This window comes from Somniosus microcephalus, chromosome 13 (assembly GCF_052327205.1).
Source record: "Somniosus microcephalus isolate GS21.2 chromosome 13, FLI_Smic_1.0, whole genome shotgun sequence".
Lineage (NCBI taxonomy): Eukaryota > Metazoa > Chordata > Chondrichthyes > Squaliformes > Somniosidae > Somniosus > Somniosus microcephalus.
Window position 1 is genome coordinate 6829696 of NC_140999.1, and position 23200 is coordinate 6852895.

Genomic DNA, 23200 nt, shown 5'->3' on the forward strand with positions numbered 1-23200 from the left:
AAGATCCTCACTGTAAAATCCTCACTGCAAGACCCTCACTGCAAGACCCTCACTGTAAGACCCTCACGGTAAGACCCTCATGCTAAGACTCTCACTGCAAGACCCTCACTGCAAGACCCTCACGTTAAGACCCTCACAGTAACACCCTCACTGTAAGACACTCTCTGTAAGACTGTCACTGTAAGACCCTCACTGCAAGTCCCTCACTGCAAGTCCCTCACTGTTATAAACTCAATAGATGGCCCTCACTGTAAGACCCTCACTGTAAAACTCTCAGTGCAAGACCCGCACTCTATGCCCCTCACTGCAAGACCCTCACTGCAGGATCCTCACTGCAAGACCCCCACTGCAAGACCCTCACTGTAAGACGCTCACTGTAAGACCCTCACTGCAAGACTCTCACTGCAAGACCCTTACAGGAAGACCCTCACTGCAAGACCCTCACTGCAAGACCCTCACTGTAAGGCCCTCACTGCATGACCCTCACTTCAAGAAACTCACTGTAAGGCCCTCACTGTCAGACTCTCACTGTAGGACTCTCACTGTAAGACCCTCAAAGTAAAACACTCAATGTAAAACCATCACTGTAAGACCCGCAATGTAAAACCCTCAATGTAAAACCCTCACTGCAAGACCCTCACTGCAAGACCCTCACTATAAGACCTTCACTGTAAGACCCACACTGTAAAACCCTCACTTTATGACCCTCACGGTAAGACCCTCACTGCAAGACCCTCACTGCAAGACCCTCACTGCAAGACACTCACTGTAAGACCCTCACGGTAAGACGCTTACGGTAAGACCCTCACTGAAAGACACTCACTGTAAGACCTTCACTGTAAGACCCTCACTGCATGTCCCTCACTGCAAGTCCCTCACTGTTATAAACTCAATAGATGGCCCTCACTGTAAAACCCTCACTGTAAAACTCTCAGTGCAAGACCCGCACTCTTTGACCCTCTCTGCAAGACCCTCACTGCAGAGACCCTCACTGCAAGACCCTCACTGCAAGATCCTCACTGTAAGACCCTCATTGTAAGACCCTCACTGCAAGACCCTCACTGCAAGACCCTCACAGGAAGACCCTCACTGCAAGACCCTCACTGCAGGACCCTCACTGCAAGACCCTCACTGTAGGACCCTCACTGCAAGACCCTCACTGCAAGACCCTCACTGTAAGACCCTCACGGCAAGACCCTCACGCTAAGACTCTCACTGCAAGACCCTCACTGCAAGACCCTCAATGCAAGACCCTCATGGTAAGACCCTCACAGTAAGACCCTCACTGTAAGACACTCACTGTAAGACCCTCACTGTGCGACCCTCACTGCAAGTCCCTCACTGTTATAAACTCAATAGATGGCCCTCACTGTAAGAACCTCACTGTAAAACTCTCAGTACAAGACCCGCACTCTATGACCCTCACTGCAAGACCCTCACTGCAAGACCCTCACTGTAAGACCCTCACTGCAAGACCCTCACTGCAAGACCCTCACAGGAAGACCCTCACTGCAAGTCCCTCACTGCAAGACCCTCACTGTAAGGCCCTCACTGTAAGGCCCTCACTGCATGACCCTCACTTCAAGAAACTCACTGTAAGACCCTCACTGTCAGACTCTCACTGTAAGACTCTCACTGTAAGACCCTCAAAGTAAAACACTCAATGTAAAACCCTCACTGTAAGACCCTCAATGTAAATCCCTCAATGTAAAACCCTCACTGCAAGACCCTCACTATAAGACCTTCACTGTAAGACCCACACTGTAAGACCCTCACTTTAAGACCCTCACTTTAAGACCCAAACTGTAAGACCTTCACTGCAGGACCCTCACTTTAAGACCCACACTGTAAGACCCTCACTGCAAGACCCTCACTATAAGACCCTGAGTGTAAGAAACTCAATGCATGACCCTCAGTGTAAGACCCTCACTGCAAGACCCTCACTGCAAGACCCTCACTATAAGACCCTCACTGTAAGAAACTCACTGCATGACCCTCAGTGTAAGACCCTCACTCCAAGACCCTCACTGCAAGACCCTCACTGCAAGACCCTCACTGTAAGAAACTCACTGCATGACCCGCATTGTAAGACCCTCACTTTAAGACCCTCACTGTTAAACCCTCACTGTAAGAAACTCACTGCAAGACCCTCATTGTAAGACCCTCACTGTAAGAAACTCACTGCATGAATCTCAATGTTACTCCCTCACTGTAAGACCCTCACTGTAAGACCCTCACTCTGAGACCCTCACTGTAAAAAACTCACTGCATGACCCTCACTGTAAGACCCTTGCTGTAAGACCCTCACTGTAAGACCCTCACTCTAAGACCCTCACTGTAAGAAACTCACTGTATGACCTTCACTGTTAGACACTCTCTGTAAGACCCTCACTGTAAAACCCTCACTGTAAGACCCTCGCTGTAAGACCCTCGCTGTAAGACCCTCACTGTAAGACCCTCACTGTAAGACCCTCACTGTAAGACCCTCAATGCAGGACCCTCACTGCAGGACTCTCACTGCAGGACTCTCAGTTTAAGACCCTTACTGCAAGACACTCACTGTAAGACTCTCACTGTAATACCCTCACTGTAAGACCCTCACTGTAAGACCCTCACTGTAAGACCCTCACTGCAACACCCTGACTGTACGATCCTCACTGTAAGACCCTCACTGCAAGACCCTCACTGCATGACCCTCAGTGAAAGGCCCTCACTGTAAGACCCTCACTCTAAGACCCTCACTGTAAGAAACTCACTGCAAGACCCTCACTGCAAGACCCTCACTGCAAGACCCTCACTGCACGACCCTCACTGCAAGACCCTCAATGTAAGACACTCACTTTAAGATCCTCACTGCAAGCCGTAAGACCCTGATTGTAAGACCCTCACTGTAGGACCCTCACTGTAAGTACCTCACTGAAAGACCCTCATTTTAAGATACTCACTGTAAGACTCTCACTGCAAGACCATCACTGTAATACCCTCACTGTAAGACCCTCACTGTAAGGCCCTCACTGTAAGCCCCACCTTCTAAGACCCTCACTTTAAGACCCTCATTGTAGGACCCTCACTGTAAGACCCTCACTGTAAGACCCTCACTGTAAGACCCTCACTTTAAGACTCTCACTGTAGGACTCTCACTGTAAGACCTCACAGTAAGATCCTCACTGTAAAATCCTCACTGCAAGACCCTCACTGCAAGACCCTCACTGCAAGACCCTCACTGTAAGACCCCCACCGCAAGACACTCACTAACCTCCTCACTGTAAAATCCTCACTGTAAGACCATCACTGTAAGAAACTCACTGCATGATCCTCACTGTAAGACTGTCAGTGTAAGACCCTCAATGTAAGACCCTCAATGTAAGACCCTCACTGCAAGACCCTCACTGCAAGACCCTCTCTGTAAGACCCTCACTGTAAGAACCTCACTGCGAGACCCTCACTGCGAGACACTCACTGCAAGACCCTCACTGCAAGACCCTCACTGCAAGACCCTCACTGTAAAACCCTCACGATAAGACCCTCACGGTAAGATCCTCACTGCAAGACCCTCACTGCAAGACCCTCACTGCAAGACACTCACTGTAGGACCCTCACGGTAAGACGCTTACGGTAAGACCCTCACTGAAAGACATTCACTGTAAGACCTTCACTCTAAGACTCTCACTGCATGTCCCTCACTGCAAGTCCCTCACTGTTATAAACTCAATAGATGGCCCTCACTGTAAAACCCTCACTGTAAAACTCTCAGTGCAAGACCCGCACTCTATGACCCTCTCTGCAAGACCCTCACTGCAAGACCCTCACTGCAAGACCCTCACTGCAAGATCCTCACTGTAAGACCCTCATTGTAAGACCCTCACTGCAAGACCCTCAGTGCAAGACCCTCACAGGAAGACCCTCACTGCAAGACCCTCACTGCAGGACCCTCACTGCAAGACCCTCACTGTAGGACCCTCACTGCAAGACCCTCACTGCAAGACCCTCACTGTAAGACCCTCACGGCAAGACCCTCACGCTAAGACTCTCACTGCAAGACCCTCACTGCAAGACCCTCAATGCAAGACCCTCACGGTAAGACCCTCACAGTAAGACCCTCACTGTAAGACACTCACTGTAAGACCCTCACTGTGAGACCCTCACTGCAAGTCCCTCACTGTTATAAACTCAATAGATGGCCCTCACTGTAAGAACCTCACTGTAAAACTCTCAGTACAAGACCTGCACTCTATGACCCTCACTGCAAGACCCTCACTGCAAGACCCTCACTGTAAGACCCTCACTGCAAGACCCCCATTGCAAGACCCTCACAGGAAGACCCTCACTGCAAGTCCCTCACTGCAAGACCCTCACTGTAAGGCCCTCACTGTAAGGCCCTCACTGCATGACCCTCACTTCAAGAAACTCACTGTAAGACCCTCACTGTCAGACTCTCACTGTACAATACAATACAATACAAATCGCTTTATTGGCATGATAAGGTACATCTTATGTTGCCAAAGCATCAAAATACATTTATGGTTGTAAGACTCTCACTGTAAGACCCTCAAAGTAAAACACTCAATGTAAAACCCTCACTGTAAGACCCTCAATGTAAAACCCTCAATGTAAAACCCTCACTGCAAGACCCTCACTATAAGACCTTCACTGTAAGACCCACACTGTAAGACCCTCACTTTAAGACCCTCACTTTAAGACCCAAACTGTAAGACCCTCACTGCAGGAGCCTCACTTTATTCAAATTCAAATTCAAATCGCTTTATTGGCATGATAAGGTACATCTTATGTTGCCAAAGCATCAAAATACATTTATGGTTGAACACATAAACGCAGTTCTATTCATACAGTGTATAAACAGGTATATCCCTGAGTGTATAAATATACATTCGCATTGTTTATATATACTCTTTTCTTAGTTTACTGGTTGTCCCTCTGTTCATGGCAAGCTGTAACACAGTGTGCCGCCAGTGTTACACAGCTTCTCTCCTCCCCCAGTAGGAATGGGAGTTTTTGGTTGTCATTCAGATTTCTGAATTCAGGGCATATTTGTGAGAATTTTTGGTAGAAATTCTCCCTGATGCCCTGATATTTTCCACAGGCTGTGAGGAAGTGCATCTCTGTCTCCACTACTCCCTGACTGCAGTGAGAGCATATCCTGTCTTCTCTTGGCAGCCTGGTCTGCCTGTGTCTGCCTTTTTCGATCGCTAGGCTATGTTCGCTAAGTCTGTACCTTGTCAAGGTTCTTCTCAGTTGGTTATCCTTTACCATGGTCAGGTAATCAGTTATGTTGTATTGTCTGTTTAGGGCCAAGTAGCAATTGAGTTTGCTTTGGGTTTTTGTTGTTTCTGCCCAATATGTCAGATATTTTTCCTTTTGCTTAGCGACGATTGTGTTGGGTCGAATTCTTTGTGTTACCCTGTCACTGTCATGGGGCTGGTTATTGTTAGTATTGTTAGTAGTTACTTCACTGAGTCCCAGGACTAGTTGACTGAGGGTATTCTTCTTTATGGTCAGCTCTTGGCATTTCAGGGCGTCGTAGTGATAGCATTGGGGGTTGCTCATTTGTAGGTGATTCCAAAATTTGGTGGCTCTTTTTTGGATAGTGATTATTAATGGATATTGGCCTAGTTCCGCCCTGCATGCATTATTTACTGTTTTCCTTTGAGGCCGGAGGATACTTTTACAGAATTCTGCATGTAGGATCTCAATTGGGTGTTTGTCCCATTTTCCAAATTCTTGTTGTGTTAGCGGTCCCCATACCTCACTGCCATAGAGCGCAATTGGTTCAATTACTGATTTGAAAATTTTGAGCCAAATGCTAATTGGGATTTCTATTTGGATTGATTTTTTGATGGCATAGAAAGCCCTTCTTGCTTTCTCTTTCAGTTCATTCACAACCAGTTTGAAGTTTCCCGTAGAACTGATTTTTAAGCCCAAGTATGTGTAGTTAGTGGTTTGTTCAATTTTGGTTGTTCCTACTGTGAAATTTATTTTGGGCCCCTGATGTTTGGATCTTTGCTGGAACACAAGGACTTTGGTTTTTTGGGGATTTATTGTCAGGGCCCAAGTCTGGCAGTACGGCTCCAGCAGGTCCAGGTTCTGCTGTAGACCCTCCTTAGTTGGTGACAGCAGAACCAGGTCATCTGCATAGAGGAGGAATTTAACCTTGGATTCATATAGGGTGAGGTCGGGTGCTGTAGATTGTTCAAGTAGTTTTGCCAGTCCATTTATGTAAATATTAAAGAGTGTCGGTGAGATTGGCGAGCCCTGCGTCACCCCCCGCCCCTGTGGGAAGGATTTTGTTTGTTTGTCTCCAATTTTAACTGCACATTTGTTGTTTGTATACATTGATTTAATTACATCATATGTTTTCCCTCCTACCCCGCTTTCGATAAGTTTCAGGAATAAACCGTCATGCCAGATGGAGTCGAAAGCCTTCTGGAAATCTACAAAGCATGCGTAGATTTTGCTTTTGTTATGGTGAACGTGTTTGTCAATTAGGGTCTGTAGGGTGAAGATATGATCGGATGTTCTATAGTTTGGCAGGAATCCAATTTGGCTTTTACTCAAGACATTGTGCTCAAGGAAGTTTATAAGTCTTTTGTTTATGATGCTACAGAATACCTTCCCCAGGTTACTGTTTACACAGATGCCTCGATAGTTGTTTGGGTCGATTTTGTCCCCACTTTTGTATATGGGCGTTATGAGTCCTTTGTTCCAGATATCAGGGAAATAACCGACACTCAGAACCAAGTTGAAGAGTTTTAGGATAGCCAGTTTCATTTTGTCGTCTGTGTGTTTAATCATCTCGTTTAGTATGCCGTCTGTCCCGCAAGCTTTTCCTGGTCGCAGGTCCTTGAGTTTTTCAAGAAGTTCTTTTTCTGTTATTATGGCGTCTAGCGGGTTTTGGTTATCTTTTATGGCCATTTCTAGCTTTTCCAGTTTTTTGCATATTTGGTGTTGCTCTGGTCTTAGTGTGTTTTTCTGGTATAATTTTTCAAAGTGGTTTACCCATGTGTCCCCATTTTGAATGGCCAAATCGTCGTGTTGTTTTTTGTGTAGTGTATTCAAGTTGTCCCAGAAACAATTGGAATCAATGGATTCCTCCATGGAGCTGAGTGTATTCTTAATATATTGCTCTTTTTTGGTTCTGAGTGTGTTTCTGTATTGTGTTAGTGTCTGACAATAAGTAAGGCGTAATTCCTCGTTTTCTGGATGTCTGTGTTTTTGGTTTGATATTTTTCTAAGTTTTTTCCTCATGTTATGGCAATCTGGGTCAAACCATTTTTCATAGTTTTTTGTTTTGGGCTTGTTCTTGCGAGCTTTCAAGTTTGCACTTGTTGCCAAATTATCAAAAATATTGTTTAGGTTAATAACTGCCCGGTTTACGCCTTCCTTATTGTGAGTGTATATGTTATCCAGAAAGGTGCCTAAGAGAGCTTGAGTTGATGCATTGCTAATTGTTTTCTGGTATTTTTCCGTGTCGTTTCTGGCCCATCTGTACGGTTTTTTGGTGTTGTACAGTTTACTGGGTTGTGTTTCTATGTTGTTTGTTTCTGTCTTTTTGAGAAACATAGTAATTTGACTGTGATCTGACAGTGTTGTTTGTGGTTTGACTGTGAATGCTCTGAAAGAGGATGGGTCTAAATCTGTAATCATATAGTCTACTGTGCTGCAGCCAAGAGGTGAGCAATAGGTCGATCTTCCTAGGAGGTCTCCTATGAACCTACCATTGACAATGTACAGACCCAGGTTTCGACAGAGCTGTAGTAGCTGTTTTCCGTTGGTATTTGACTGCTTGTCGCAGTTATGCCTGTATGGAAGGGAAGGGATGTCAAAGTGGTTATTCCCGAATACGTAATTGTTTCCCTGATTATTGGTGAAGTCTGGTTCTTCGCCCGTTCTTAAGACCCACACTGTAAGACCCTCACTGCAAGACCCTCACTATAAGACCCTGAGTGTAAGAAACTCAATGCATGACCCTCAGTGTAAGACCCTCACTGCGAGACCCTCACTGCAAGACCCTCACTATAAGACCCTCACTGTAAGAAACTCACTGCATGACCCTCAGTGTAAGACCCTCACTCCAAGACCCTCACTGCAAGACCCTCACAGCAAGACCCTCACTGTAAGAAAGTCACTGCATGACCCGCACTGTAAGACCCTCACTTTAAGACCCTCACTGTTAAACCCTCACTGTAAGAAACTCACTGCAAGACCCTCATTGTAAGACCCTCACTGTAAGAAACTCACTGCATGAATCTCAATGTTACTCCCTCACTGTAAGACCCTCACTGTAAGACCCTCACTTTAAGACCCTCACTCTAAGACCCTCACTGTAAAAAACTCACTGCATGACCCTCACTGTAAGACCCTTGCTGTAAGACCCTCACTGTAAGACCCTCACTCTGAGACCCTCACTGTAAGAAACTCACTGTATGACCTTCACTGTTAGACACTCTCTGTAAGACCCTCACTGTAAAACTCTCACTGTAAGACCCTCGCTGTAAGACCCTCGCTGTAAGACCCTCACTGTAAGACCCTCACTGTAAGACCCTCACTGTAAGACCCTCAATGCAGGACCCTCACTGCAGGACTCTCACTGCAGGACTCTCACTGCAGGACTCTCAGTTTAAGACCCTTACTGCAAGACACTCACTGTAAGACTCTCACTGTAATACCCTCACTGTAAGACCCTCACTGTAAGACCCTCACTGTAAGACCCTCACTGCAACACCCTGACTGTACGATCCTCACTGTAAGACCCTCACTGCAAGACCCTCACTGCATGACCCTCAGTGAAAGGCCCTCACTGTAAGACCCTCACTCTAAGACCCTCACTGTAAGAAACTCACTGCAAGACCCTCACTGCAAGACCCTCACTGCAAGACCCTCACTGCACGACCCTCACTGCAAGACCCTCAATGTAAGACACTCACTTTAAGATCCTCACTGCAAGCCATAAGACCCTGATTGTAAAACCCTCACTGTAGGACCCTCACTGTAAGTACCTCACTGAAAGACCCTCATTTTAAGATACTCACTATAAGACTCTCACTGCAAGACCATCACTGTAATACCCTCACTGTAAGACCCTCACTGTAAGACCCTCACTTTAGGACACTCACTGCAACACCCTCACTGTAAGACCCTCACTGTAAGGCCCTCACTGTAAGCCCCACCTTCTAAGACCCTCACTTTAAGACCCTCATTGTAGGACCCTCACTGTAAGACCCTCACTGTAAGACCCTCACTTTAAGACTCTCACTGTAGGACTCTCACTGTAAGACCTCACAGTAAGATCCTCACTGTAAAATCCTCACTGCAAGACCCTCACTGCAAGACCCTCACTGCAAGACCCTCACTGTAAGACCCTCACCGCAAGACACTCACTAACCTCCTCACTGTAAAATCCTCACTGTAAGACCATCACTGTAAGAAACTCACTGCATGATCCTCACTGTAAGACTGTCAGTGTAAGACCCTCAATGTAAGACCCTCAATGTAAGACCCTCACTGCAAGACCATCACTATAAGACCCTCACTGCAAGACCCTCACTGTAAGACCCTCACTGCAAGACCCTCACTGTAAGACCCTCACTGTAAGACCCTCACTGCAAGACCCTCACTATAAGGCCCTCACTGTAAGACTCTCACTGTAAGACCCTTACTGTAAGACCCTCACTGCAAGACCCTCACTGTATGACTGTCACTACAAGACCCTCAGTGTAACACTCTCACTGCAAGACCCGCAATGCAAGACTCTCATGTAAGACCCTCACTGTAGGACTCTCACTTTAAAACCCTCACTGTAAGACCCTCACTGTAAGACCCTCACTGCAAGGCACTCACTGCAAGACCCTCACTGTAAGATCCTCATTGTAGGACCCTCACTGCAAGACCCTCACTGTAAGATCCTCATTGTAGGACCCTCACTGTAAGACCCTCACTACAAGACGCTCACTGCAATACCTTCACTTCAAGACTCTCACTGCAAGACCCTCACTGCAAGACCCTCACTGTTAGAAACTGTAAGGCACCAACGGCCCTCCGGAACCTTCTTCCCCTTCACTTTCATCTGACCCCCCTTCTCCCAATCTCACCCCCTGCCGTGATTTCACTATCCCCTCTGACCTTCCACTCTCTGACCCCGAACGATCAGTGCTCAGCAAAGGCTTGAGCTTCATCACCTTACGCCCCCACCTCAATGAATTTCGAGCTCGGCACGATGTTGAGCTCTTTTTCCGCCGCCTTTGTCTCCGTGCCCACTTCTTTGGCCAGGAGTCTTCCCCCCGCACAACTGACCCTTTCTCCCACTTGCAGAATTCCCGTTCTACCTGGACCCCTCCCCCTGGGCTCTTACCCTCTCTAGATCTTTTCATCGCTAACTGCTGCCGTGATATCGGCCGTCTCCATTTCTCTGCTCCCCTCACTCACTCCAACCTACCTCCCTCTGAACTTGCAGCACTCCATTCTCTTAGATCCAACCCTGACATTGTCATTAAACCCGCTGACAAGGGTGGTGCTGTTGTTGTTTGGCGAACTGACCTCTACCTAGCGGAAGCTGAACGCCAACTCTCCGACACCTCCTCCTACCTCCACCTGGACCATAACCCCACTACCAAACATCAAACCACCGTTTCCAAGACTGTCACTGACTGTAATGTATGTGCCTTTAAGGGGGAGAACTACTTTTTACAGCTCCTGTATCCTGTAGTACCGGCAGTGACCACACCTGTATATAAACCCTGAGTATTGATCTGTACAGTCAGTTGCAGTTTGAACCACGTTGAATAAACACCTGTTGATCGTTCTCTGCAGTCCTTTTCTTATTATTACACGGACGTAACATTGGCGACAAGCAGATTCGAACCTACCTGCAACTCTGCATCACCTTCCAGGGATTCGCTCCTGGAGAACAGTGGAAGAAGGCCGAGTCCAGAAGCACGGGCGCCGACCACGGGCAACCGCCCAGTCATCCAGCGGAGATTTGAGCATCGCAGGGGAGGCTGTCGAGAGCCAGGCTTGGCTTTCCAGTCACGGTGGTCCAGCGAAACGGGCTGGCAACAGGTACTGGGCAGACCCTTCCCAGACAGCGACGGGCTAGAGCCCGGCCGAGCGGCACAGAAAAAGGCCGAGCAGCGTTGATGGGGGAGAGAGAGAGGGCAGAGCGCACAGGGCGTAGCCGGTGTTCAGGACCGAACGGCGTCAACGGGGGAGAGAGGCGAGAGAGAGCAGAGCGCAGCCGGTGTTCAAGGGCCGAGCAGCGTCAACGGGGGAGAGAGGCGCGCAGGAAAACGCGCAGAGCGCAGCCAGTGTTCAAGGGCCGGGCAGCATCAACGGGGGAGAGAGGCGCGCAGGAAAACGCGAGGCGCTGCCATTGCCACGAGGACTGCAGAGAGCGGCGTTGGCAGCAGCACAGGAGCAGCGCACGAAACCCACAGGGCGTCGCCATTTGCCACGAGGACCGCCGAGAGCGGCGTTGGCAGCAGCGCGGGAGACGCCATTTTAAGCCGCAGCGGGGAAGAAAGGAAAGTGCGGGAGACGCCATTTTAAGCCAGTCTAACCACACCCAAAAATGCCGAAGAGTGGCAGTATCACAGCGTTCGACAATGAAGTCGAAGATTGGACGACATATGTCGAACGCATAGAAGTATACTGCAAGGCGAATGAAGTGCCAGATGACAAGAAAGCGCTGGTATTGTTGAATTCAATGGGTGCAAAAACGTATGGCTTACTACGAAACCTAGTAACCCCAGAGAAGCCAGTAGAAAAGGATTTTGAAAACATAGTGTCAATCCTACAGGACCACTTAAACCCCACACCGCTGCTGATAGCAGAATGATTTAAGTTTCACAAAAGGAACCAGCATAAAGATGAAAGTAATGCTGAGTATTTAACGGGACTGCGCAAGCTATCGAAACACTGCCAGTTTGGAACGGGACTAGCAGATACTTTAAGGGACAAGTTTGTGTGTGGGCTTCAAAGTGAAGGAACCCAGAAACGGCTTCTATCAGAAAAGGATCTTACGCTGGACAAGGCTTTCAGCATTGCAGTATCACACAAAGCAGCAGCACGGGGCGCTGCAGAGATACAACGGAGACCGCAAGAATATGGCACAAATGAAATGTCATACGGAACAGTGAAGTGCTATCACTGCGGCAGAACAACACACGACCATAATGATTGCTGGTTCAAGGACAAAGTGTGCAGACAGTGTGGAAAAGTAGGACACATAGCAAGATTCTGCAGGTCGGGAAAGAAAACCAGCAGCAAGAAATCTCCACAGGAAGGCAGATTATTATTTGAATGGCAATAGATTGGGAGAAGGGGAAGTGCAAAGAGACCTGGGTGTCCTTGTGCACCAGTCGCTGAAGGTAAGCATGCAGGTGCAGCAGGCGGTTAAGAAGGCAAATGGTATGTTGGCCTTCGTAGCAAGAGGGTTCGAGTACAGGAACAAGGATGTCTTGCTACAGTTGTACAGGGCCTTGGTGAGGCCGCACCTTGAGTATTGTGTGCAGTTTTGGTCACCTTACCTGAGGAAGGACGTTCTTGCCATGGAGGGAGTGCAGTGAAGATTCACCAGGCTGATACCTGGGATGGCAGGAATGACGTATGAGGAGAGATTGTGTCGATTGGGCTTATACTCACTGGAGTTTAGAAGATTGAGGGGGGATCTCATCGAAACCTATAAAATTCTGTCAGGTCTGGACAGACTAGATGCAGGAAGGATGTTTCTGATGGCCAGGGAGTCCAGAAGCAGGGGTCATAGTCTAAGGATAAGAGGTAAGCCATTTAGGACTGAAATGAGGTGGAATTTCTTCACCCAGAGAGTGGTGAACTTATGGAATTCTCTGCCACAGAGGGCGGTGGAGGCTAGTTCATTAAATATATTCAAGAAAGAGTTGGATATATTTCTTGAGGCTAAAGGGATCAAGGGATATGGGGAAAAGGCAGGGAAAGGGTACTGAATTTGGATGATCAGCCATGATCACATTGAATGGCGGAGCAGGCTCGAAGGGCCGAATGGCCTGCTCCTGCTCCTATCTTCTATGTTTCTATGTTTCTATGTAAGTACAAGAAGGTACATAAGGTGACGGGGAGTAGTTCAGATGAACAGAAGAGTGATACAGACTCCGGAAGCAAGGAGCTGGGTTGTCTGAAACTACATAATGTGATCAAAACGGAGGATCACCAAACTATCTGGGTCCTGCTCAAGATAGCAGGAGTCCAAGTGAAAATGGAATTGGACACAGGATCAGCCCTAACAGTCATAAACCGAAGGGACTACAAGCGGCTATTCTCACATATACCCTTGAGAGATACAAAGATTGTCTTGAAGACATACACGGGGCAAAAAGTCTACCCCAAAGGAAAAATAAGGGTGAACGTTATATATAACGGCAAGGAAACACCAAAAATGGACCTATATGTATTGCCGGATGGAGGACCACCACTACTAGGACGTGAATGGATCCGGAAGATACAGCTAGATTGGCATTCCATACAAGCACTGACTGTAGATGCCAAAAAGGATGATGACGTCACACCTGGACGACTGTCAAAAATGCTAACTGACGCACAAGAAGTGTTCCAGCAGGGACTCGGAACACTAAAAGGCATAACAGCGACGATCAAAATAGAGGAAAATGCAAGCCCAAAGTTTTTAAGGCCAGACCGGTACCTTATGCGATCCGTCCAGCCGTCGAAGCAGAGCTGGAAGGTTTGGAACGTTCAGGAGTACTGTCCAAAGTGGACTGGAACGAGTGGGCTACACCCATCGTTCCTGTAATGAAGAGGTCGTTGAGTAATATGCCTGGGGAACCAAAGAAGGTTCGCATCTGTGGGGACTTTAAGGTGACAGTGAACCCAGTCCTTCACACTGTACAATATCCGCTTCTGCGGATTGAAGATATTTTCGCCTCGCTATCTGGAGGGAAATGCTTCACTAAGATTGATCTGGCCCAGGTGTACCTGCAAATGGAGGTAGAAGAAGCCTTGAAACAGTACCTCACGATCAACACTCATAAAGGTCTCTACCAATACAACCGACTGGTGTTCGGGGTAGCATCAGCTCCGGCTATTTGGCAAAGGGCAATGGAACAAGTCCTGCAAGGGATTCCAGGGACCCAGTGTTATTTGGACGACATCCTGGTCACGGGCGAAAATGACAGTGATCACCTCGCCAACCTGGAGCAGGTGCTCACTAGATTGAAGGAATATGGGCTCCGAGCTAATCGCCACAAATGCGAGTTTTTCCAGAAGCAGATCTCGTATTGTGGCCATGTTATTGATAAAGAGGGGTTACATAAGTCCACTGAAAGGATTGAGGCAGTAGTCAAGGCTCCAGCACCGGAAAATGTGTCACAACTGAGGTCGTTCCTCGGGCTGGTGAACTACTACCATAAGTTCTTGCCGAATTTGTCTACCGTACTACACCCACTGAACACCCTACTGCAAACAGGGGTACCATGGAAGTGGAGTGACGAATGTAAATGAGCTTTCCAGAAGAGCAAAGCATTGATCACATCAAAAGAGGTGTTGTCTCATTTCAACCCAGCACTACCAATTCGGTTGGCGTGTGATGCATCACCCTATGGCATTGGAGCGACGCTGTCGCACAAATTCCCGGACGGCTCAGAGAGGCCAGTAGCCTTTGCATCTCGGTCACTAACCTCAGCCGAGCATAACTACGCCCAGATTGACAGGGAGGCCCTCAGCTTAGTGTGGGGAGTGAAAAAGTTCAATCACTATCTGCACGGGCAGAAGTTCACCTTGCTGACTGACCACCAACCACTTGTCTCCACCTTTAATCCAAAGAAGGGCGTTCCGGTGATGACTGCGCAACGGCTACAAAGATGGTCCCTTTTTCTAGGGGCGCACCAATATGAAATCGAGTATAAGGGCACGAAACAGCATGGAAACGCTGATGGGCTATCATGCCTGCCACTGCCTACTGCGGAGGAAGCACCAGCAGTGGATCCTGTCGAAATATTTCATTCGACTATAATTGAATGCTTGCCAGTAACTAACGCTGGTATAGAGAAGGAGACCTGAAATGACCCGACACTGTCTCGGGTATATGATTTGACGGTGAAGGGATGGCCAGCACATGGCGACTCACTGTTGCCAGCATTCTCATCCAGAAGAGAACTGCTGTCAGTATGCCAGGGGACCTTGATGTGTGGATCCCGAGTGGTAATTCCACCCAAGTTAAGGGAGAGAGTGCTCAATGAGCTTCACAAAGGTCATCTGGGAGGGGTGAAAATGAAAAGCCTTGCTAGGGCTTATGTGTGGTGGCCGGGGATCGATCAGCAAATCGAGGACCTGACAAAGAGCTGCTCAGGATGCCAGAAGGTCCAAAATGCACCACCACATGCCCCTCTACACCCATGGGAGTGGCCCTCATCTCCATGGCAACGGGTGCATATTGATTTTGCTGGTCCATTCATGGACTCAATGTTTTTATTAGCCGTGGATGCGCACTCGAAATGGCCTGAGGTGATCAAAATGTCCTCCACCACCACGGAGAAAACTATTGCAGTCCTACAGACCATTTTTGCCAGGAACGGCTTGCCAGAGCAGATTTGCTCTGATAACGGACCACAGTTTGTGTCCGAAGAGTTTCGAAGATTTATGAAAAGGAATGGGGTAAGGCATTACACATCCGCCCCGTATCATCCAGCCACAAATGGATTGGCTGAGAGGTTTGTACAAACCTTTAAAAAAGCAGTAAAGGCCATGTGCGATGACAACATTCCACTGCAGCATAAGGCGGACAATTTCCTGTTAGCCTACAGAAATGCGACACATGCAGTCACCAACCAGGCCCCGGCCATGATGTTCTTTAACCGAAGGTCGAGATCTCGTTTGGATTTGCTCAGACCAAATGTACGAAGAGATGTTGAGAGTAAGCAATTCCAGCACATCAATGAGAAGCCGACAAGGAGCTTCAATGTAGGGCAACCAGTCTTGGCCCGCGACTACCGAACAGAGAAATGGCAACCAGGAACGATATGCACACGGCAGGGGCCACTAATGTACACAGTGGATGTTGGGGAGAACATTGTGAGATGCCATGCTGAACAGATCCTAGAGTCACAGGAACGAGTCAACCCCATGTCTCGGCCATACGTACCTGGTGAGGAACCCGACGTACAGGTCGCATCTACCTCAGAAACAATAGCATTGGAAGCTGATGAATCAACTGACGACAGGGTGTTAGAATCGCCTCCGCACAAGAGCGAGACACTCGGGAAAGGCGTTATCCAGAAAGAATCAGGAAGCCTCCCCAAAGACTGAATTTATAAATAGACTATTTTCAGTTAATGTTGCATGTTAAAAGTGTTAATTGTAATTAGTTTGATATTTAATTGTTAAATGAGTGTTATGGTACTGTTAATCTAAAAGGGGAGGAACTGTAATGTATGTACCTTTAAGGGGGAGAACTACTTTTTACAGCTCCTGTATCCTGTAGTACCGGCAGTGACCACACCTGTATATAAACCCTGAGTAGTGATCTGTACAGTCAGTTGCAGTTTGAACCACGTTGAGTAAACACCTGTTGATCGTTCTCTGCAGTCCTTTTCTTATTATTACACGGACGTAACACTGACCTCATCTCCTCTGGAGATCTTCCCCCCGCTGCCACCAACCTCATAGTTCCCCAACCCCGCACAGCCCGCTTCTACCTCCTTCCCAAGATCCACAAACAGGACTGCCCTGGTAGACCCATCGTTTCAGCCTGTTCTTGCCCCACGGAACTTATCTCTTCCTATCTTGACTCTATCTTTTCTCCCCTTGTCCAGTCTCTTCCCACCTACATCCGCGACTCCTCGGACGCCGTCCGCCACTTTAACAGTTTCCAGTTTCCTAGCCCCAACCGCTTCCTTTTCACCATGGACGTACAATCCCTCTACACATCCATCCCCCACCAGGATGGCCTGAGGGCGCTCCGCTTCTTCCTTGAACAGAGGCCCGACCAGTCCCCATCCACCACCACCCTCCTCCGCCTAGCTGAACTTGTTCTCACATTGAACAACTTCTCCTTTAACTCCACTCATTTCCTCCAAATCAAAGGTGTTGCCATGGGTACCCGCATGGGTCCTAGCTATGCCTGCCTTTTCGTGGGCTATGTGGAACAACCTTTGTTCCAGTCCTACTCGGGTCCCCTCCCTCACCTCTATTTCCGATACATTGATGACTGTATCAGTGCTGTTTCCTGCTCTCGCCCGAACTAGACAATTCAATTCACTTTGCCTCCAATTTCCACCCTTCCCTCACCTTCACATGGTCCATCTCTGACTCTTCCCTTCCCTTCCTCGACTTCTCCGTCTCCATCTCTGGGGATAGGTTATTGACCAATATTCACTACAAGCACACTGACTCCCACAGCTACCTAGACTACACTTCCTCCCACCCTGCCTCCTGTAAGGACTCTATTCCATTCTCCCAGTTTCTCCGTCTCCGCCGTATCTGCTCCGACGATGCCACCTTCCACATCAGTGCTTCAGACATGTCTTCCTTTTTCCACACCCGAGGATTCCCCTCTACCGTGGTCGACACTGCCCTCGACCGTGTCCATTCTATCTCCCGCACTTCTGCCTTCACCCCTGCCCCTCCCTCCCGGAACCACGATAGGGTTCCCCTTGTCCTCACCTTTCACCCCACCAGCCTCCATATTCAACGGATCATCCTCCGGCATTTCCGCTACCTCCAAAGTGATCCCACCACCAAACGCATCTTCCCCTCCCCTCCCCTTTCAGCATTCCGTAGGGACCGCTCCCTCCGAGACACCCTAGTCCACTCCTCTATCACCCCAAACAGCCCTTCCCCTTCGCCTGGCACCTTCCCGTGCAAGCGGAGGAGATGTAACATCTGCCCCTACACCTCCCCCCTTCCCACTGTCCAGGGCCCCAAACACACCTTCCAGGTGAAACAGTGATTTACTTGTACTTCTCGCAATCTAGTATACTGTATTCGCTGCTCACGATGCGGTCTCCTCTACATTGGGGAGACCAAACGCAGATTGGGTGATCGCTTTGCGGAACACTTCCGTTCAGTCCGTAAGGGTGGCCCCGAGCTTCCGGTCGCCTGTCATTTTAATTCACCGCTCCATTCCCACTCGGACCTCACCGTCCTTGGCCTCTTGTATTGTTCCACGGAAGCTCAACGTAAACTCGAGGAACAGCACCTCGTCTTCCGATTAGGCAATTTGCAGCATTCCGGACTCAATACCGATTTCAACAATTTCAGATCATAACCTTGGCCCCTATTACATTTTTACTTGTTATTTTTCCACTCCTTTCCCCACCCCCCGCATTCCTTTTGTTTCTCTCTCCCACCTGGCAGCTATCTCTTGCCCTGCCAGTACACATCACACCTAATCTCAGCCTATTACCATCTCGTCTGGCTTCGAATACCTTTTATTGTCTCTTTTACAGCTTTAGTCTCTTTTACTTCTTTTTGTCCGATCGCAGCCCTGCCTTCAATCTATTTTATTTTCTTTCCAGTTTTGAAGAAGGGTTCGACCCGAAACGTCAACTCAAATTCCTCTCCACGGATGTTGTTGACCTGCTGAGTTGTTCCAGCATTTTCTGGTGTTATTTCGGATTTCCAACATCTGCAGTATTTTGCTATCTCACTACATCACACTCCCTGTAAGACCCTCACTGCAAGACACTGACTGCAAGACCCTCACTGTAAGACCGTCCCGGCAAGAACCTCAATGTAATACCCTCAGAGCAAGACCCTCACTGTAAGCACCTCGCTGCAACACTCTCACTGTAAGACCCCCACTGCAAGACCCTCACTGCAAGATTCTCACTGCAGGACCCTCACTGCAAGACCCTCACTGCAAGACCCTCACTGCAAGACCCTCACTGCAAGACCCTCACTGCAAGATCCTCACTGAAAGACCCTCACTGTAACACCCTCACTGCAAGACCCTCACTGTAAGACCCTCACTGTAAGACACTCACTGTAAGACCCTCACTGTACGAACCTCACTGTAAGAACCTCATTGTAAGAACCTCACTGCAAGACCCTCACTGTAAGACCCTCACTGTAAGACCCTTACTGTAAGACCCTCACTGTAAGACACTCACTGTAAGAACCTCACTGTAAGAACCTCAATGTAAGAACCTCATTGTAAGAACCTCACTGCAAGACCCTCACTGTAAGACCCTCACTGTAAGACCCTCACTGTAAGACACTCACTGTAGGACCCTCACTGTAAGACCCTCACTGTATGACCCTCACTGTTTGACCCTCACTGTAAGACCCTCACTGTAAGACCCTCACTGTAAGACCCTCACTGTAATACCATCACTGCAAGACCCTCGCTGCAAGACCCTCAGTGTAAGACCCTCACTGCAAGGCCCTCACTGCAAGACCCTCACTCTAAGACCCTCACAGTAAGACCCTCAATGTAAAATGTTCACTGTAAGACCCTCACTTAAAGATCCTCACTGTAAGACGCTCACTGTATGACCCTCACTGCAAGACCCTCAGTGTAAGACACTCACTATAAGACCCTCACTGCAAGAACCTCACTGTAACACTCTCACTGCAAGACCCTCATTGCAAGTCCCTCACTGTAAAACCCTCACTGTAAGACTCTCACTGTAAGACCCTCACTGTAAGACCCTCACTGTAAGAACCTCACTGCAAGACCGTCACTGCAACACCCTCACTGTAAGATCCTCACTGTAAGACCCTCACTGTAAGACTCTCACTGTAAAACCCTCAATGTAAGACCCTCACTGTAAGACCCTCACTGCAAGACCCTCACTGCAAGACCCTCACTGTAAGACCCTCACTGCAAGACCCTCACTGTAAGATCTTCACTGTAAGACCCTCACTGTAAGACCCTCAATGTAAGAACCTCACTCTAAGAACCTCACTGCAAGACCCTCACTGCAAGACCCTCACTGCAAGGCCCTCACTGTAAGACCCTCACTGTAAGACTCTAACTGCAAGACCCTGACTGCCAGACCCTCGCTGCAAGACACTCACTGTAACACTCTCACTGTAAGACCCTCACTTTAAAACCCTCACTGCAAGGCCCTCTCTCTAAGGCCCTCACTGTAAGACAATCAATGTAAAATGCTCACTGTAAGACCCTCAATGTAAAATGATCACTTTAAGACCCTCACTGAAAGATCCTCACTGTTAGAGCTTCACTATAAGACACTCACTGTAAGACCCTCACTGCAAGACCCTCACTGCAAGACCCTCACTGTAAGACACTCACTGTATGACCATCACTGCATGACCCTCAGTGTAAGACTCTCACTGTAAGTCCCTCACTGAAAGAACCTCACTGTAGGACTCTCACTGCAAGACCCTCACTGCAAGACCCTCACTGTAAGACCCTCACTGTAAGACCCTCACTGTAAGACCCTCACTGTAAGAGCCTCACTGTAGGACTCTCACTGCAGGACCCTCACTGCAAGGCTCTCACTGTAAGACCCTCACAGTAAGACCCTCACTGGAAGACCCTCACTGTAAGACACTCACTGCAAGACCCTCACTGCAAGACCCTCACTGCAAGATCCTCACTGAAAGACCCTCATTGTAACACCCTCACTGCAAGACCCTCACTGTAAGACCCTCACTGTAAGACACTCACTGTAAGACCCTCACTGTAAGAACCTCACTGTAAGAACCTCATTGTAAGAACCTCACTGCAAGACCCTCACTGTAAGACCCTCACTGTAAGACCCTTACTCTAAGACCCTCACTGTAAGACACTCACTGTAAGAACCTCACTGTACGAACCTCACTGTAAGAACCTCATTGTAAGAACCTCACTGCAAGACCCTCACTGTAAGACCCTCACTGTAAGACCCTCACTGTAAGACACTCACTGTAGGACCCTCACTGTAAGACCCTCACTGTATGACCCTCACTGTTTGACCCTCACTGTAAGACCCTCACTGTAAGACCCTCACTGTAAGACCCTCACTGTAAGACACTCTCTGCAAGGCACTCACATTAAGACCCTTACTGTAAGAACATCAATGTAAGACCCTCACTGTAATACCATCACTGCAAGACCCTCGCTGCAAGACCCTCAGTGTAAGACCCTCATTGCAAGGCCCTCACTGCAAGACCCTCACTCTAAGACCCTCACAGTAAGGCCCTCAATGTAAAATGTTCACTGTAAGACCCTCACTTAAAGATCCTCACTGTAAGACGCTCACTGTATGACCCTCACTGCAAGACACTCAGTGTAAGACACTCACTATAAGACCCTCACTGCAAGAACCTCACTGTAACACTCTCACTGCAAGCCCCTCATTGCAAGTCCCTCACTGTAAAACCCTCACTGTAAGACTCTCACTGCAAGACCCTCACTGCAAGACCCTCACTGCAAGACACTCACTGTAAGATTCTCACTGCAACACCCTCACTGTAAGACCCTCACTGTAAGAACCTCACTGCAAGACCCTCACTGCAACACCCTCACTGTAAGACCCTCACTGTAAGACCCTCACTGTAAGACTCTCACTGTAAAACCCTCAATGTAAGACCCTCACTTTAAGACCCTCACTGCAAGACCTTCACTGCAAGACCCTCACTGTAAGACCCTCACTGCAAGACCCTCACTGTAAGATCTTCACTGTAAGACCCTCACTGTAAGACCCTCACTGTAAGACCCTCAATGTAAGAACCTCACTCTAAGAACCTCACTGCAAGACCCTCACTGCAAGACCCTCACTGCAAAGCCCTCACTGTAAGACCCTCACTGTAAGACCCTCACTGTAAGACTCTAACTGCAAGACCCTCACTGCAAGACCCTCACTGCAAGACCCTCACTGCAAAGCCCTCACTGTAAGACCCTCACTGTAAGACACTCACTGTAAGACTCTCACTGTAAAACCCTCACTTTAAAACCCTCACTGCAAGGCCCTCTCTCTAAGGCCCTCACTGTAAGACAATCAATGTAAAATGCTCACTGTAAGACCCTCAATGTAAAATGATCACTTTAAGACCCTCACTGAAAGATCCTCACTGTTAGAGCTTCACTGTAAGACACTCACTGTAAGACCCTCACTGCAGGACCCTCACTGCAAGACCCTCACTGTAAGACACTCACTGTATGACCATCACTGCATGACCCTCAGTGTAAGACTCTCACTGTAAGACCCTCACTGAAAGAACCTCACTGTAGGACTCTCACTGCAAGACCCTCACTGCAAGACCCTCACTGCAAGACCGTCACTGCAAGACCCTCACTGTAAGACCCTCACTGTAAGACCCTCACTGTAAGAGCCTCACTGTAGTACCCTCACTGCAGGACCCTCACTGTAAGGCTCTCACTGTAAGACCCTCACAGTAAGACCCTCACTGGAAGACCCTCACTGTAAGACCCTCACTGTAAGACTCTCACTGGAAGACCCTCACTGCAACACCCTCACCGTAAGACCTCACTGTAAGACACTCACTGCAAGACCCTCACTGCAAGACCCACACTGTAAGATTCTCACTGCAACACCCTCACTGTAAGACCCTCACTGCAAGCCCCACCTTGTAAGACCCTCACTGCAAGACCCTCACTGTAAGATCCTCAGTGTAAGACCCTCACTGGAAGACCCTCACTGTAAGACCCTCACTGTAAGACTCTCACTGCAAGCCCCACCTTGTAAGACCCTCACTGCAAGGCCCTCACTGCAAGACACTCACTGTAGGACCCTCACTGCAAGACCCTCACTGCAAGACCCTCACTGTAGGACCCTCACTGCAAGACCCTCACTGTAAGATTCTCACTGCAACACCCTCACTGTAAGACCCTCACTGCAAGACCCTCACTGCAAGACCCTCACTGCAAGACCCTCACTGCAAGACCCTGACTGTAAGACCCTCACTGCAAGCCCCACCTTGTAAGACCCTCACTGCAAGACCCTCACTGCAACACCCTCACCGTAAGACCCTCACTGTAAGACACTCACTGCAAGACCCTCACTGCAAGACCCTCACTGCAAGACCCTCACTGTAAGATTCTCACTGCAAGACCCTCACTGCAAGACCCTCATTGTAAGACCCTCACTGCAAGCCCCACCTTGTAAGACCCTCACTGCAAGACCCTCACTGCAAGGCCCTCACTGCAAAGCCCTCACTGTAAGACCCTCACTGTAAGACCCTCACTGGAAGACCCTCACTGGAAGACCCTCACTGTAAGACCCTCACTGTA